This window comes from Helianthus annuus, chromosome 14 (assembly GCF_002127325.2).
Source record: "Helianthus annuus cultivar XRQ/B chromosome 14, HanXRQr2.0-SUNRISE, whole genome shotgun sequence".
Classification (NCBI taxonomy): Eukaryota; Viridiplantae; Streptophyta; class Magnoliopsida; order Asterales; family Asteraceae; genus Helianthus; species Helianthus annuus.
Genome location: NC_035446.2, coordinates 5269701 through 5289531, shown reverse-complemented (window position 1 = coordinate 5289531; position 19831 = coordinate 5269701). Strand labels below are relative to the sequence as shown.

Sequence of the window (19831 nt, the reverse complement as noted above, 5' to 3'; positions counted from 1 at the left end):
GCGGTGCAGTTTTTTTTTTTTTTTTGCGAAATTAAGGGGAGGGACGTGGGGTGTAGAAGCAATTGTCCACCCAAAATTTGGTATGACCAGAACCGTAAACAACTGCATTGCATAACCCTGCAAACTGCTCCTTCTAGAAGAGAAATGTGAGTTTAAACGATCAGGATTAAAAGTTAAAGAGTTTGAATGGTCAAGATTAACTCAAAAAGCAGTTAGACTTAATGGGTTCCATATATATATATATATATATATATATATAATATGAATAGATTAAATTGGTGGAGAAAACACAATTCACACAATTGCTAATAAACTAAAAAACAAACTACTAAAAAAATAAAGTACCCTTGCATATGTTGCTTCTGATGTCTAGGGTTTCTAAATGGAGCTCCACATTCCTTGTAATTATTCATAATCCTCCTTTTTTGCTATTTACTTCAAACGTTCTCTAAACAAACCCAACATTACAATTTTGTAAATAAAATAATTATATTTGTGATGATACAATAAAATTAATCCAAAGGAGAAAGGTTATAACTTATACATACCTAGACGTAAGTGTCCAGCCATAACTCCATCAATAATCGCTTTCCGTTCCATCAGTTTTTGGCACCACAGCTTCAAGATTCTACCTGTTTGCTCATCTGAAAGTTTCCCCATAAAGTTCTGTCCATCGGCATGTAACACACCTTTCTTCAACCCGTCTACAAACACGATAAATTCCTATTACAAATAAGAATTCTCAACTGATTTGTCAAGTTTCTGGCACTCATAACGAAACTATTTATATAACATGAAGCAGTCCATGTCGGTGATCCCTAAAATACAAAAAAAAACATGTTTAAAGTTTTAGAGTACAGTATATTTGCATCAGACTATAAAAACATAAAAACATGATAGTAAAATTACCTTTCAGGTTATAGGAGGATAGATTGAAAGGGGGCGGTGATATATGTACCCTATAATTTTGTATTTTGAAACAACAGTGTATCCACAAAATTCCCAAACACAAACCAATTGGAAAATTTACTTCTATTAACCTTTTATGCAAAAAAGCCATGAGATCGTATTAAAAGATACAAAATTGCAAAACTTATTAACAGATCAAGAGGAATTACACAAACCCATATAAGAATCAATGTCACAGAACATGACAAACAATAACAATACTCTGAATAAAGCAGTCTTTTACAAATCATTTAATTCCTTCTATCTAGCTTTCTCTTCTTCCTTCTTTTTATGCCTATCAAATAAACTCCTAAACTACATAGGGAAAAATAACAGATATTATGTTATAGCTGGAAAAGAAAAAAAAACTACGTTTCTACAAACTTGAGTTTCAAAAAAAAAAACTCTGTTTCTACAAACTTGAGTTGCAATGATCAGATTTTTGAAAGCCTAAAACGAAATGGATGTAATCAACGGCTACAATTATAACAAAAACATAAACACAAGTACTAACCCCAGTCTCTCCTTCAGATTCCATCTCTCCTTGCTTAGAAGAGCAATCAATCAACTACAAATGTCACACCCTAGCTTTGCGGAAGCGTGGTTATTTGGTGTGACTTCTCAATACCATAGCTTAATCATAACAAAGCTATATGAATTTAAAATATGCAAGATCATCCATTGATAATAAAAATCAAAACATTGTCTTAACGGGTTAACACCCAACAACCATAAACTTGTCTAACATTTCAACCACAAACATAACATAAACATGATTCAAGGACTGTGACTTGTCCAGGAAAGAGCCACATTCCCCGAACCCTGGATGACCTTGAGCCTAATGCAGCGGAAAACAAGCCATACCGCGCCAGATCGTTAGTTTCCTGAAATACATGTAAGTTGAAAAATCAACAATAATGTTGAGCGAGTTCATGCGAAAGTGAGTATATAAACCTTTATCTTTATCAAAAACCTGGTATGTAGCAAATAAGGAAAAAGAGATCACCAATGGTTTGCAAGGCCATTGATATGTGTGAAGTGCAAGTAGGAAGACTCAAACCTAGCGGATTTATGCGTCGGGCACTAAGTCACCCCGAGGTCCGTTCAGCTGGACCTGGGGCTGGGCTCGCTACACCCAGATAGATCTACCGCTCCTGTCCCTCGGTCCTACTATGAGGATTAATGGCCTCAAGTTTCCGCCTACCCACTCACATGATCTAAGTAACCAACCTCCTTACGCTAATCATACCATGTATAAACATATTCATAATCATTGTAACATGTATTTCACCCCCGCAGTTTAGAAAACTGAAAACAGTTAAGAGAAAAGGGGGACATGAACTCACAGTCAGTGCGTCGCTAAATCAAGCACTCCAAATGTCCGAAAGCTGTGCAACGACCTACATGTGCTAATTCTATTAGACGGATGGCCGTGCTTTAGCTTCATAGTTTAATTTTCGGGAAACAGTTAGACAACCGTTCCTTGTATATATTTGGTAGTTAATCTCCTTCCCAAGGATGGGGGAATTAATACATGTGCGTTTATAATATTAAGTCTCACTTAATATATTTTATTTCTCATTCCAAAATATAATTATTTTTCTCAAAAATAATATATTTTCTCTTCGCATAATACTTTCCAAAATAATACGTTGACAATATCCGCATTTATGAATATTTCCGTATAAAGCGTAAGTTACGTTTTGGCGATTTAGTGGTAATAATAATTACCGTTGTAACTTATATGTTTGTCGTGTAGGCGTTGGTATTATTTTGGGTTCGACAAAGTTTGTAAATATTATTTTTACTCTAAAAATAATATTTTTATATTTTCACAAAATAATCATAAACAGTGTGGTGAAAAAATATATTTATCGAATAAATATTTACCACGTTTAGTTTTGTGAAAAATCCCACCTCCGATTATTTAGTAATTAAAGTCATAGCGAAATATATTTGAAAACATCTCAAAATAGTTTAACACTTGCAAATAATTCTAAGTGTTAGATTTTAGAAAAAATTTCGCCAGAGTTTCCCCTGTAACTGGAGGTGGCCACGCTTTCAAGCGTATCATTTTCTTTTACAAAATCACTTCAACAATTTCTTTAATCAACCAATCAAGTTCCGATACTTCAAACCAGTTTTAACACATCGATCTTGTAGACTAGTATGTAAAGTCGTGTTGTTACATGAACTTGTAATTTTTCCGAAAGTCGTAATGTAGATCACTTTATATTTAGTGGATCTATGTATAAAATAGTTTAGTCTTGTAAAAACCCCGTTTTTGGAACAAATCATTCTTTACAACTTCCCGACAACTTTTGTAAAAATTGTTATTTTGTCGGATCTTTCGTTTCACAAGTGTTTATACACTTGTAGTTTGTAAAAATCATATTTGTTAACATGTCATCCAACTTTTATAAAACATGATTTTCTCGACACTTGGTTCTACGAATATACCACTTGTACATACGTAGATCGGCTCGTTTTAAATACTATTTTACAAGTCAAAATACTTTTACACAAGTTCATGTTTCTCGTGTGGTGGAGTTTCACCTTTTAACCCTTGTACCAATAGAAACAAGCGTATGTCGAGATTCGTGATCTTAACAAAGTCGGGTTAAACGATGATAAGAGCCACCACAACGTAGATCGGGCCTCAATAATCAACATATTCGAATACTACGACATTTACACATGTTATGAGCTTTTAACCAACAATATTCGATTTTTAGTAGCCTTTAAAGATTCAAAACGCATGATTCCGACTTTTAACTGTTAAGAATCATATTAACCACTTTAGATACGATCAAGAGCGAGTTTTAAACGTTATACCTCTAGCTCTGGGCTAGGGAAGATCTTTGGCGAAAATGGCGTGGATAAAAGCAAATGGGTGAGGTCCTTCAACTTCCGCTTGCTTCAAGCTTCCTTATACGTGATCCGTAAGCCTTGTATAAGCTTGGAATGGAGAGATCAAAAGCCGACAATGGAGGTGTGTGGGTGGGGAGTTACGGCCGAGAGTGGGAGAGAGCAAGAGAGAGTGTGGGTGTTGGTGAAATGGTTGTGTAAACTCTTGTGTGTTAAGTGTTGATTTTATAGACAAAAGTTTGATCATCGTCCAACGGTTTACAAGTTCTCTAGATATCCACAACATCAAATAAAATATTCAAAAGCTTGTACCCTCTTGTCCCTAGGTTTGGCCGATCTCTTTAAGGGGGGGGGGGGTATCCGGTTGGTTTTCAATCATACAGTTAGAGTTCAGTTTAGTTAAGTCGGTTAACTTTAGGGATTAACCCCGTTAGTTGCATGACGCGTTATAAAGCGGGTGTTAGGGTAATCAGGGACCCTAACTGGCTTAGAAAAAAGACTAATAATATTTCTGGCAATATTTTTATGTTCCGGGTATAGTCCGGTTGTTTGGTTGGGTAGTAATCCGTTAAAGTGCTTAAGTAATCCTTTAAGCGTCATAAATAATATTTTTAGCGACACAATTTATTCTGTAAAGTGTCAGGAATATTTCCCCATGTTTTGGCACTTTATTAATTAGCTAGAAGCTAGTGTGTTGATAAAAGTGCTGTGGTTCGTGCTCAGAGTACGTTTTAGGCACATCCAATCTCTGTATCTTATTCCTAAAGACGCAGTTTAACAACCCTTGTATCCCTACACACACTAAGGGTGTAGTAAAATATTTCTGGCTCATTCAGGCCTTTAGAGGCAGTGTCTGCCTGATGCTGGCTATATCAGCATGTTCAATAGGTTATCCGTTCAAATGCTACTGTGCTTTTGTGCATCATGTTTGTCACTAGAGTTCAGTAAGTAAATAATGTAGCGACGGAAATCAAAGTATGATGCAGATATGTACATGTATCAACAGTCAAGTAGCAGTTTATCAGAAATCTCAGTTAAGCACAGTAATTAGGCAACAATTAATAGTTAATTAACTCGTACGGATACCTGGTTTAGTGAGGGTTGTCACATTCTCCCCCGTTAAATAAATTTCGTCCCGAAATTTTAAATTCTGCTTGTAGAAACAGGGTTCTCAGGAAATAAGTGGGGGTATTTCTCTTTCATTCGGTCTTCACGCTCCCAGGTGAATTCAGGACCATGTCTAGCATTCCAACGAACTTTGACGAGCTTGACACTGCTCCGGCGGGTCTTGTTCACTTTCCAATCCGTGACCTCGACAGGTTCTTCGACGAAGTGGAGCGTGTCATCAACATGAATTTCGTCGGTAGGAATGGCAACGTTAACTTGAGTTGGACTTCTCTTTAGATTGGATACATGAAATGTATCGTGAACATTATTCAGTTCGGCAGGTAGATCCAACTTGTATGCTACGGTCCCAATTCTTTCCAAAACCTTGAAAGGACCAATGTAGCGCGGATTCAACTTCCCACGCTTCCCAAAGCGTGCCACACCCTTCCAGGGTGATACCTTCAACAAAACCATATCCCCAACCTCAAACTCCTGAGGTTTCCTTTTCAGATCTGCGTAGGTCTTCTGACGGTCACGAGCCGCATTAATGCGATCTCGGATTTGCGCAATCTTATCTGTAGTTTCCTGAACTACATCGGGACCTACCAATTGTCTGCGTCAGCCCAACAAAGCGGCGACCTGCACTTGCGCCCATATAAAGCTTCAAACGGCGCGGCACCAATACTGGTGTGGTAGCTGTTGTTGTATGAAAACTCAACCAGGGGTAAATGCTTATCCCAGCTACCGCCCAAATCCATCACACATGCTCTCAGCATGTCTTCTAACGTCTGAATCGTCCGCTCGCTTTGTCCGTCGGTCTGCGGGTGAAAAGCTGTGCTCATATTCAGCTTTGAGCCAAAAGCTTTCTGGAAGGATTGCCATATCCTCGATACGAACCTCCCGTCTCTATCAGAAATAATCGAGAGAGGTACTCCATGGCATGTAACAATCTCTCTCATGTAGATTTCAGCCAATTTGCTTGTATTATCCTTCTCGCGGATAGGTAAGAAGTGTGCTGACTTTGTTAATCGATCCACTATCACCCAGATAGTGTCATGGCCTTTTGGCGTTCTTGGCAACTTTGTAATAAAATCCATGGAGATTTGTTCCCACTTCCACTGGGGAATTTTTGGTTGCTGCAGAAGTCCCGAAGGCTTCTGGTATTCCGCCTTAACTTTGGCGCATGTCAAACATTTGCTCACGTAAATAGCAACATCGCCCTTCATCCTAGGCCACCAGTAATAATCCTTAAGATCCTGGTACATCTTATCCGCTCCAGGGTGGATAGAGCACCGCGACTTGTGAGCTTCATCAAAGATAACCTCTCTTAAACCACCAAACAGAGGAACCCAAATCCTTTTCTCAAAACACAACGTTCCTTCCCTGTTTGGCACCAATATCTTCTCCATCCCACGGAGATATTCTTCCTCAAGGTTTCCCTCCTTGAGAGCTTCCTTCTGTGCTGCACGAATGCGCGAGGAAAGGTCGGTTTGAATTATCATTTCCATAGCCCTAACCCTTATGGGCTTGATTCTCTCTTTACGACTTAGGGCATCAGCGACCACATTCGCCTTCCCTGGATGATACTTGATCTCGCAGTCGTAATCGTTCAACAACTCGACCCATCGCCTTTGCCTCATATTCAACTCCTTCTGATTGAATATATGCTGGAGGCTCTTGTGATCTGTGAAGATTGTGCACTTTGTACCGTAAAGGTAGTGTCTCCAGATCTTCAAAGCAAAAACCACTGCGCCTAGCTCCAAATCATGCGTGGTATAGTTCTTTTCATGCACCTTCAGTTGGCGTGATGCGTAGGCGATAACCTTTTGACGTTGCATCAACACACAACCCAATCCTTGACGCGATGCGTCGCAGTATACCACAAAATCGTCAGCTTGTTCAACTCTCTGTAGTCGATACACATACGGAAACTACCGTCCTTCTTCTTTACAAACAAGACCGGAGCTCCCCAAGGCGAGAAGCTTGGTCGGATAAATCCCTTGTCTAACAACTATTGAAGTTGTGTCGACAGTTCCTGCATCTCAGACGGAGCAAGTCTGTAAGGTGCCTTAGCCACAGGCGCGGCGCCTGGAACTAAGTCGATGCGAAACTCCACTTGCCTTTGAGGCGGCAAGCCAGGCAAGTCTTCAGGAAAGATTTCTGGGTATTCCCTCACGACAGGGATGTCTTCGATCTTCGGCTCAGCAGCCTTTTTATCCACAATGTGTGCCAGAAAAGCAACACATCCTTTCTGCAAACACTTCCTTGCTTTCAGGCAGCTAATCATCCTCAACGGCGTCTCACGCTTCTCCCCATGAACAACAATGGTCTCACCATCATCGGTCGGAATACGAATTATCTTCTCGTGACAAACTATCCCGGCCTTGTTACTCGATAACCAATCCATCCCTACTACCACGTCGAAGCTCCCCAACTGGACTGGTAGTAGATCAAGAGCAAACTCACGTTCTCCCAACTCTATCACGCAACCTCGAATCACCTCGTTAGCTTCTACTAACTTCCCATTTGCTAATTCGATCGAGTACGGAATATCTAACTTACTAGCGGCTAAACCAAGCATATTCTTAAATTCTAATGATACGAAGCTATAATCGGCGCCAGTATTAAATAGAATAGATGCAAAGGTTTTGGTTGTTAAAGAACATACCAGTAATCATGCCTGGATCCTGGCATGCTTCACAAACTCCGATGCTGGGTGTTCCTTCACGGTCTTGTTTCAACTTCGGGCATTCTTTCTTAAGATGTCCAATGTCCCCACAATGGAAGCATCCTAGCACTCGGCCATTTCCTTTCCTGCTTCCACCTTGAGCGTTGTTATGGTTTTCTCCCTGTCTGGGACTCTTCATCCCACAACCATCCTTGTTGTGCCCTTTTCTCCCGCTCCTAGGCTTCCGACATCCACATTCATGGTAATACTTGCACCCAGCACGTCTTGATTTAGGTTCTAAGTAAATCTTATCATTGGCCTGTCTGTTGTTAGGGCAATCTTTCTTGAAATGCCCTTTGTCTCCACAGTCAAAACAACCTCGAATAGATCTTTGTTCATCATTATTTGTTCGGGTATCTTCGGTAAGCTTCCTTTTGTTCTTTCCAGATGACTCTACCTGAGTCTCCCTATCAGGGTTTGCAAGTTTTTCTAGTCTAATGGCTTCCGTAACGAGTGCCAAACTCATCTTGCTTGCAGCAATAGTTGTTGGTGGCGTAGATGCTGCCATCAAGCTCAGGACTTGTGGTGCCAGTTCCCAGATGAACTGTCCCAATTTCCTCATTTCTGGTTCCGCTAAGTGGGGAATAACTCGTGCCAAGTCATGAAGTCTTTGCATGTATCCCAACATTTTTGGACCTTCCATTATCAGGCTCTGGAATTCCCCTTCCAACTTCTGGGTTTCCTCTTGGGAGCAATACTTCTCATGCATCATTCCCTTCAGTTCATCCCATGATAGTGCATATGCTGCGGTTTCGCCCTTCATTTGAACCTGAAGGTACCACCATAGTCGAGCTCCATCTTGAAACAACCCAGAAACGTATAGGACTTGTTGTTCTGGCGTACAACCACTCATTCGAAAGATGGTATCCATACTTTCAATCCATTTCACAAAAGCTATGGCACCTCCAGTGCCGTCGAACTTCGGAGGCTTGTAGTTGAGGAAGTGCCAGTAGGAACAACCGTTATTTTCCGAGGTACCTCTGCTAGGTTCAGAGCGTAGGGCCTCGTGTTGTGCTAGAACTGCAGCAATTATCTCTTGAAGTTCCGCCTCTGAGGTGGGCATGCGCATTTCGCGTCTTGGTGGCATCTTCTAAAAGATGTTTCACGTAGGTTAGGTCGTAGCAGGTAAAATGTACGTATGTATTCAACAATATCAGCACATAACATCTCATGCTATCAATAAATCAGTCACATAACATCTCATATCATAGAACATAAACCATAGATCAAGCATCACAAGTGATGAGAATACTGCGATTGCATTACCACAAATCGAGACCACAGTGTAAAGCGTATACGTACATAACTGTATCATACAACAATAGTGACTTAGTAAGGGACGACCCTAGGCAAGTCGTGCGATTGCTGGACATGTTAAGGAATCTCTGGTCTCTCCATTTTCAAATTCCAGAACTCCACCTTAAGCTTCTGAATTCCAGTCCTAGAACAACATTTCTTCTCAATCATTTCCTTGAGCTCGTCCTAGCTCAGTGCATAAGCAGCATTCTGTGTCAAGACTTGACCCTGATGGTCCCACCATGAGATTGTGCCACCTAGAAATGACCCCGAGGTAAAGGTATCACTCTGTTTGGGGCGAACAGTTAGTCTTTCGTAGAATGGAGTCAATCTTTTCGGGCCAACGAACAAATGCAATGGCGCTTTCTGTTTCGTCGAAGTTCAAAGGCTTGCAGCTTGGGAACTGCTTATAGGTGCGGTCAGCTAGGGATTATTTCCAATAGTGCCATTGCTGTGCTAAAAGCGGAGAGCTTCATGTCGTGCAATTGCCTGTGAGTTGCGTTTTTGCAGCTCGGCTTCTATCCTTGGCAACATACTGGTGTTTGTGTCACGCCTGGGTGGCATTCTCTTCTGCCGAAATGGCATGAAGTGGGTTAGACAAATTTCCAATTGTCTATGAGATACATAGCACCATAAGCCATCATGTACTCACCCAATTTTACACATAAATATACTCATTGTATGGGTGGGGAAATAAATTTTCTGAGCCTCCACATAGGCTTGCCAATTTGGCTTGTTGCTTGAAATAGAATGAACTCGAGGCTTCATCGCCTTGGTCATTCGTGTTCGAGTTATTTCCTGCTACATTGGTTTTCATTAGCTTGGCCCGCAGAATCCACCAGGATTTCTGTGCACTACAAGTCGTTATTACGTGGGCCCCCGTAATAATAAATTGTCTTGCACAGTTACCCCAAATTTTCTCTCGTCCAAGCAGATGATCAACCAAGGAGCGACAGCAGGTGCATTGGCATGAACAAGGTCATGCTCTAATGCGGGGTCAAGAGCAATGCCTGGCTCAGGGCCACGGCTGGCTCTGGATCAACAAACTCTATCTCAAAATCAGCTGGATCAACCATCACAGGGGGTTACAGGATCCTCCAAGGGTTGGCCTAAGCGTATGAACTCAAGGTCATGGTCTGGGTCAAAACCAGATGGGAGAACAGGATTACCCTCAATACTGTGATCAAACTCAAAGCTATGTGCGGGAACCGGTGCAGCTGATGATGCCGTATCAGGGTCGGCGTCGTGTAAATGGTGCTGCACTCCCTAAATATGCGAAAATGCGGATGTCAGAAATTCAAATGAGTCTAGGACAGGGGAATGGGCATAAGTTTCCCCTGCAGGAGCGTCCGCAAGCAGTAGGTTAATACCAGCAGCAATAGGGCTTCGCCCTCAAATGGGTCCTCTTTCTAGTAGATCGTTATCGTCGTCAGAGGCCACGTCGGGGGGCGGGGGGCATATCAACAATGGGATAAGCGGCAAGGGGTACAGGAACAGGGATCACCACGAGTGGCAAATTCCCAACAAGATGGCCATCAGTAGGCTCTACTACGACATCAGGCAGCGCAAAAGGGGCTGAAAGTCGTCATCGTCTATGCCGGTAGTATCGGAAATGTACACCTCGTGCTCCGCTGCAACTATGTCGTCTGATACTATGGCCATGGGATTCGTAGTGTCCATCCTTCTAGTACATGGTGAAAGCATGACGTTTGTAACACAAACACATATACGTATAATAATCAATCATATATTCATGTAAACATGTAAGTCAACAATAAACAATCAAATAATTCTCCTAGTCCCACTAGCCTCCCAGTCTCCTAGACTGACATTCCTAGTCCCACTAGCCAAATTCCTCCCAGTCTCTAAGACTGCTCTATCATCCACCTCGACCTCTTAGATCGAGCCTCGGCCTCCAAGACCGAGCCTCAGCCTCCAAGACTGAGCCTAAAACAACAAACATCTACCTCGATCTCTAAGATCGAGCCTCGGCCTCCAAGACCGAGCCTCAGCCTCCAAGACTGAGCCTAACATAAATAACATCTACCTCGATCTCTAAGATCGAGCCTCGGCCTCCAAGACCGAGCCTCGGTCTTCAGGACTGAGCCTAATAATGAATAAATGAAATGTGCTCAACATTTGTTTGTAAAAATGTTTTGAATCTGGACTTAAGTGGTATGCAGAAAATGTTTTCGTGAGAGCCCTAGTGATCATAGTCTAGACTCGAGAAGGAATCCTAGTTCGCTATGATCAGAGCTCTGATACCAAGCTGTCACACCCTGGCTTTGCGGAAGCGTGGTTATTTGGTGTGACTTCTCAATACCATAGCTTAATCATAACAAAGCTATATGAATTTAAAATATGCAAGATCATCCATTGATAATAAAAATCAAAACATTGTCTTAACGGGTTAACACCCAACAACCATAAACTTGTCTAACATTTCAACCACAAACATAACATAAACATGATTCAAGGACTGTGACTTGTCCAGGAAAGAGCCACATTCCCCGAACCCTGGATGACCTTGAGCCTAATGCAGCGGAAAACAAGCCATACCGCGCCAGATCGTTAGTTTCCTGAAATACATGTAAGTTGAAAAATCAACAATAATGTTGAGCGAGTTCATGCGAAAGTGAGTATATAAACCTTTATCTTTATCAAAAACCTGGTATGTAGCAAATAAGGAAAAAGAGATCACCAATGGTTTGCAAGGCCATTGATATGTGTGAAGTGCAAGTAGGAAGACTCAAACCTAGCGGATTTATGCGTCGGGCACTAAGTCACCCCGAGGTCCGTTCAGCTGGACCTGGGGCTGGGCTCGCTACACCCAGATAGATCTACCGCTCCTGTCCCTCGGTCCTACTATGAGGATTAATGGCCTCAAGTTTCCGCCTACCCACTCACATGATCTAAGTAACCAACCTCCTTACGCTAATCATACCATGTATAAACATATTCATAATCATTGTAACATGTATTTCACCCCCGCAGTTTAGAAAACTGAAAACAGTTAAGAGAAAAGGGGGACATGAACTCACAGTCAGTGCGTCGCTAAATCAAGCACTCCAAATGTCCGAAAGCTGTGCAACGACCTACATGTGCTAATTCTATTAGACGGATGGCCGTGCTTTAGCTTCATAGTTTAATTTTCGGGAAACAGTTAGAGAACCGTTCCTTGTATATATTTGGTAGTTAATCTCCTTCCCAAGGATGGGGGAATTAATACATGTGCGTTTATAATATTAAGTCTCACTTAATATATTTTATTTCTCATTCCAAAATATAATTATTTTTCTCAAAAATAATATATTTTCTCTTCGCATAATACTTTCCAAAATAATACGTTGACAATATCCGCATTTATGAATATTTCCGTATAAAGCGTAAGTTACGTTTTGGCGATTTAGTGGTAATAATAATTACCGTTGTAACTTATATGTTTGTCGTGTAGGCGTTGGTATTATTTTGGGTTCGACAAAGTTTGTAAATATTATTTTTACTCTAAAAATAATATTTTTATATTTTCACAAAATAATCATAAACAGTGTGGTGAAAAAATATATTTATCGAATAAATATTTACCACGTTTAGTTTTGTGAAAAATCCCACCTCCGATTATTTAGTAATTAAAGTCATAGCGAAATATATTTGAAAACATCTCAAAATAGTTTAACACTTGCAAATAATTCTAAGTGTTAGATTTTAGAAAAAATTTCGCCAGAGTTTCCCCTGTAACTGGAGGTGGCCACGCTTTCAAGCGTATCATTTTCTTTTACAAAATCACTTCAACAATTTCTTTAATCAACCAATCAAGTTCCGATACTTCAAACCAGTTTTAACACATCGATCTTGTAGACTAGTATGTAAAGTCGCGTTGTTACATGAACTTGTAATTTTTCCGAAAGTCGTAATGTAGATCACTTTATATTTAGTGGATCTATGTATAAAATAGTTTAGTCTTGTAAAAACCCCGTTTTTGGAACAAATCATTCTTTACAACTTCCCGACAACTTTTGTAAAAATTGTTATTTTGTCGGATCTTTCGTTTCACAAGTGTTTATACACTTGTAGTTTGTAAAAATCATATTTGTTAACATGTCATCCAACTTTTATAAAACATGATTTTCTCGACACTTGGTTCTACGAATATACCACTTGTACATACGTAGATCGGCTCGTTTTAAATACTATTTTACAAGTCAAAATACTTTTACACAAGTTCATGTTTCTCGTGTGGTGGAGTTTCACCTTTTAACCCTTGTACCAATAGAAACAAGCGTATGTCGAGATTCGTGATCTTAACAAAGTGGTTAAACGATGATAAGAGCCACCACAACGTAGATCAGGCCTCAATAATCAACATATTCGAATACTACGACATTTACACATGTTATGAGCTTTTAACCAACAATATTCGATTTTTAGTAGCCTTTAAAGATTCAAAACGCATGATTCCGACTTTTAACCGTTAAGAATCATATTAACCACTTTAGATACGATCAAGAGCGAGTTTTAAACGTTATACCTCTAGCTCGGGGCTAGGGAAGATCTTTGGCGAAAATGGCGTGGATAAAAGCAAATGGGTGAGGTCCTTCAACTTCCGCTTGCTTCAAGCTTCCTTATACGTGATCCGTAAGCCTTGTATAAGCTTGGAATGGAGAGATCAAAAGCCGACAATGGAGGTGTGTGGGTGGGGAGTTACGGCCGAGAGTGGGAGAGAGCAAGAGAGAGTGTGGGTGTTGGTGAAATGGTTGTGTAAACTCTTGTGTGTTAAGTGTTGATTTTATAGACAAAAGTTTGATCATCGTCCAACGGTTTACAAGTTCTCTAGATATCCACAACATCAAATAAAATATTCAAAAGCTTGTACCCTCTTGTCCCTAGGTTTGGCCGATCTCTTTAAAGGGGGGGGGGTATCCGGTTGGTTTTCAATCATACAGTTAGAGTTCAGTTTAGTTAAGTCGGTTAACTTTAGGGATTAACCCCGTTAGTTGCATGACGCGTTATAAAGCGGGTGTTAGGGTAATCAGGGACCCTAACTGGCTTAGAAAAAAGACTAATAATATTTCTGGCAATATTTTTATGTTTCGGGTATAGTCCGGTTGTTCGGTTGGGTAGTAATCCGTTAAAGTGCTTAAGTAATCCTTTAAGCGTCGTAAATAATATTTTTAGCGACACAATTTATTCTGTAAAGTGTCAGGAATATTTCCCCATGTTTTGGCACTTTATTAATTAGCTAGAAGCTAGTGTGTTGATAAAAGTGCTGTGGTTCGTGCTCAGAGTACGTTTTAGGCACATCCAATCTCTGTATCTTATTCCTAAAGACGCAGTTTAACAACCCTTGTATCCCTACACACACTAAGGGTGTAGTAAAATATTTCTGGCTCATTCAGGCCTTTAGAGGCGGTGTCTGCCTGATGCTGGCTATATCAGCATGTTCAATAGGTTATCCGTTCAAATGCTACTGTGCTTTTGTGCATCATGTTTGTCACTAGAGTTCAGTAAATAAATAATGTAGCGACGGAAATCAAAGTATGATGCAGATATGTACATGTATCAACAGTCAAGTAGCAGTTTATCAGAAATCTCAGTTAAGCACAGTAATTAGGCAACAATTAATAATTAATTAACTCGTACGGATACCTGGTTTAGTGAGGGTTGTCACAACAAATCCGATAAATCACACGCCATAAGCAAACATAACCTCATATCTGTATGCAACAACACCTGTTAAGAAAGATCAAACTTTCAATTACCTAATTCATCAAACCTAACTCAAAAATCAACACTAAATCCAAAAAATCTCAGTCAAACGTTCACATTCACGAGTCAATACACACGATCCGATCAATCAACGTAACATGAACAACTAATTCGATTACACTAACTCTAAAATCACTAAATCTGAAATTAACAAAAAGAAGATGTAAGTAGAAAATGATGATTTTGGCTCTGAATCTGATGAAGAAGCTTGAATCTTCATGTCTTCAATCCGTGCAATCAAACACCCGCTCTGATACCACTTGTGAATTTGAATCCTGGATCGATTCCTTAACCGTTGAATGCGTACGAACACGTAAGTTGTGTGGAATCCAAAATACGCATGTGGATCAGACACTCAGATGTAATTATAAGTTGTTTTCTATTGATACTTTGACAGTACAAAACCATGAAAACAAACGAGCAGAGCTTCGCCTCAAAGTTGCTCAAAAGTTACAAATGAACAAGATCCTAAGCCTCTATATATAGACCCGGTGCCTTCGTACGAAGCCATGAGTGCCTTCGTACGAAGCTATAATCTTCTGTTTGTACAATGTTGTTGTCCCTTCGTACGAAGCCATAGTGAGTCCCTTCGTATGAAGCTGCTCCAATGCACTCTGACCTATTCAGCACCAGTCTTGTTTCATCTGTTTAAGCTACGATATGTGATTGAAGGAAGTGATAGACATTATGCACTCACAACGATAAGTCGTGTTCTTACCTGTTTCGTCAAGTCTGTTGTTGATTCTGTTGTTTATGATCCAAAACTTTAACAGAATCAAACCCACCGGTGACTCGAGTTCAGCTGCATTGTATAGAGACAACAGAATGGTTCTGTTGATCTACGGCGTCGTTAGGTAACTGTCGTCTGATTATCAACTGTGAGGTTAATTTTGGTAACTGTTGTTTCTGATCATCAACAGTTTCAGTTTTGTGATTAAATTGTTGCAACATGTAAATGATATTACTTTTTTATGATCATCAACTGTGAGGTTGATTTTGGTTGCCTCCGATCGGTGGTGACGGTTATCTGGGTTGTTGCAGGTTAAAGAGAAAGAATCGGGAAGAAGACATGGGCTTGGGGTAGGGTGGGTTGGTGGGCCCCACTTGTATTTTTTTTTTAATATTTTAATGTTTTATTTGTTATTTTTTAATAGTAAGAGCATGATAGTCATTTCATACCAACTTAACTGAGAAAACTAACTCCCGTCCACGTCAGGGATTATCTGAGAATGAAATGCAAAAGTTGAGGACCATAGGTGTAATTTTAGAAACTTAGAGACTAAAGATGAAGATAGAACAAACCACATAAATAATCCGAACACTTTTCTCTAAAATAACTATTATCAAAATTCAAATGAAAATAGATACATTGCATCAAAATTCAGATGAAAATAGATACATTGCATATGTGGATTCATGCGAAACAATATAATAAAAATTATTAGAAAAAGTAAAAGCGAAACAATGTAATAAAAATTATTAGAATAAAGTAAAATTAAATTAAAATTTAAAATATAAAATTATCATGTGAAAGGGTTGTAGTCTTGTAGATAGGGATGGAAGTCATGGAACAATGAATTAGAACCGAAACCCGAAAATTTCCTAAAAAAAGGGGTAATTAAGTGGTATTTGATTATGGAGTGAGAATGAAATTGGTTTTAAGAATTTTCATAGACGTAGTATTAAGTGGTATTTGATCTGATTACCCAAAATGTATACCCATTTGCTTGAATCATACCGTAAACAACTTTTTTTTTAAATTTTCATTTGTCCTTGATTAACAAAATAATCTATAAATGCACTATTTTTTCATTTTTATATTTCATATTTTCTTGCATATTAAAATTATGAGTTAAGTTCACGTACAAACAGCCTTATCATACAAAATGTATGAAAGACATGAAAAAACAAAAAAAAAAAAAAAAAAAAAAAAAAAACACGGTGGAATTTTCGTAATTATTTGCTCATAGGGTAGTTATCAAAATTACTCTACAAATGATCTTGTAGGGTAATTTTGATCTTGTAGAGTAATTTTGTAAAATGTTCTTATAAGGTAATTTTGAAACTTGCAAAGTAGTTTTGACGCACTTGTAGAGTAATTATGATACTCTACAAGATCAAAATTACTATACAAGATCATTTGTAGAATAATTACGATCTTGTAAGATCAAAATTACTCTATAAGATCAAAATTACCCTACAAGAACATTTTACAAAATTACCCTATAAGATCAAAATAACCCTACAAGAACATTTTACAAAATTGCCTTACAAGATTAAAATTACCTTACAAGATCATTTGTAGTTAATTTTATTTTTGATATACTCTATGATTAAATAATTACGAAAATGTCATCACGTTTTTTTTTTTTTTCTTTTTTTTTGTATTTTCACCCTATTCATATATTTTGTATGATAAGGATATTTGTATTTGATATTTTGTCTTAAATAAACATTAAACGGTTAAAAGGTATTGTGAACTTTGAGGAGCGCTTTAGCTCTCTAACTCTCAATCCTAACATATATACGTACCCGTAGATGTATATGATACGTGACTGATAATTAATTATCCAAAAGATACAAATTACAAACTTGTTTCTATGCCTTCCGGTGTAAATGTAATTCAAATGTATTCGCACCCCTATAAAAATTATTGAGTCCGTCACTACATGTAAATCTATCAAGTTCCAAGTGAGCTAGCCCTATTAAAAAAATGCGTAAATTATTTTTTATGTCCCTGTGTATTATTGGTTTTAACTAGTTGAGTTCAAAAGCAAAAAGTTTAACGACCTGAGTCCCCATAAGCATTTTCTTTAACCATTTGAGTCCAAATTTCTAACCCAGTTAGAATTTTATTGTTAAATTTTGTTAAATGACCAAATTACCCGTATAAAACACATAAAACACAGACCCCTTTTTCCTCTACTCTTCTTCTCCAAGTTTAGAAACCCTACTTCTCAAATCCTTCTCTCTGCAATCTTATCTCCTCCATACACACACCTGCGGCCATCACTCTCGTTCTTTCCCGCCGGCGCCGGTTAACTGGCAAGCCGACACCCAAACCCTCACCTTCATATACCACCTATACCCCCCCCCCTCGATCTTTGTTACTCCAACACACACCCACCACTCACCTTCTTCCTGTATCTATAACAACCACACCACCCCAATGAGTTCCCGACGGCGGCGGCAGACGGAGAGAAAGATCAAGATAAGAGGGGAAAATAAGAGAAACGAGATGCGGAGCCGGCGAGCGCCGTTTTCCGGTAAGACATTTGATTTTGTTCCCCGATTCTTTTCGATGAAGATGATGGTGAATAATGTTGTTGTTATTGATATTGATGACGGGTGGAAGATGATTGGTGGTGGTGGTGGCCACTGTTATTGAATTGTCGAAGTCAAGAGCAGACCTATGTATAGAGTAGGCTTAGGTTAAAAAGAGAGACAGAGAAATATTTTTTTTTTTGTTTTTTAATTATAAGGGTATTTTGGACATTTAACAATAATTAACCAAAAAAATTTAACAATGTTAGAAATTTGGACTCAAATAGTTAAAAAAAATGCTTATGGGGACTCAGGTCGTTAAACTTTTTGCTTTTGAACTCAAGTATTTAAAACCCATAAAACACAGGAACTCAAAAAGTAATTTACCCTAAAAAAATATTTTACATATACATATCGAGTTTTTTTCATAAAAAAATGTGTCCCTCGAAAGATCGGGCCCTGGCCGGTGGTCCTCCCCGTCCACCCCAGGGCCGGCCATGATTATATAGTATAGATAGATGTTTACATTTTTTTAGATTAATAAGATTTTTTTAAAGGGGGCGATTGAAAATTTCAAGGGGCGCGGTTAAAAATTTTCAAGGCGTGCGGTCGAGATTTTACGCGAAATTTACCCTAAAACCTTTTTTCAAAGGGGTGCGGCCGCCCACCCACCCAAATGGGTAGGTCCGTCCCTGTGTACATGTCTCTTGGAAGGGAGTTCTCAAGTTTAAATATGAGCAAATGAGTAATTTAGATGATTATTGGTGTAAAGTAGATAGCAATAACCTTTGCCGATTAAAAAAAGATGTAATTCAAACGCTGCAAACAAAATGACCAGATTCATATACATTCCATCACTTTCGTAAACTAAAATGCAAAGCCATAGTAGGTAACGAACTCATAAAAGAGATGAATACCTGTCCTTACATCTGCAGCGCGGTGATTATGACATCCGTTTGAAGGCTCGGCTCGGGATTTAACCCGGGTTCGAGTCCAACGGAGGGTGAGGGGTTACCCATTCTATGGGGTTCCCGCGCATCAGGGGTGTGCTACGCTTTCTAGCGGTGGTCGAGTAGTCGGCCTTTAGACATATCTCCGAAAGGGTGAATTTACACATGGAAAGCAGTTAGCCGTTAAAAAAAAAGAGATGAATACCTGGTCAACAGTCCAAATGCTTAATGTCCACGTAAATTAGAGTGACAACTTAGGTTACACGGTATGGGGGTCGGCCCCGGCCCGTCGCGGGTCGGCGACGGTCCAAACACCGTGCCGCCCCCTACCGTCTCCGTCCTCTCCGTCCAAAGGTAGACGTTGGCGATGATGCATTTTTTGTGCCCCCCCCCCTGAATATGACCGTTGTAATTAAAAAAAAAAATTCCAAATTTTGAATAAAGCCAAACGGCTATATTAATAAATTATATAAATTTTACTTCCATTTTCACTATCAAACACCAAATTAACCTCAACAATTCACCTCTTTCTCATATAATTTTTACACTACTTCCACTATACTCTCAACCTTCTTCCACATAATTTTCATGGATCTGTTCAACAACCCGGAGAACCCGAACACTTCGAACAACCCGAATACTCCCAACAATCCGACCCAACCAAATGTTTTTTCGGTTCCGGGATATTATCCAACGCTAGAACCGAACCAATTCTCCCAATATTCATCGAACGCGTTTGCTTCATTCCAACAATCGCCCAACCAATTCACTCAAATCTCCCAAAATCAAGCTCTTCAACAAATGATGATGCGGGGTGCTTGGAACTTCCCACCCGTTCAACCTCAACCGATCCCCACACCCCCCGTTCAACCCCAACCGATCCCCACACCCCCCGTTCAATCCG

The 19831-nt window shown here is 39.5% G+C and overlaps 1 long non-coding RNA gene across 1 annotated transcript; it reads right to left on the bottom strand.

The window, feature by feature from the left end:
* Nucleotides 1–436: 436 nt before the first annotated feature.
* On the bottom strand, nucleotides 437–1524 carry LOC118486364. Its single transcript, XR_004878653.1, has 3 exons — nucleotides 1463–1524; nucleotides 549–704; nucleotides 437–448 (listed from the first exon to the last, which is right to left on the bottom strand). It is a non-coding gene; the product is annotated as an uncharacterized LOC118486364 (long non-coding RNA).
* Between the last annotated feature and the right edge of the window lie 18307 nt (nucleotides 1525–19831).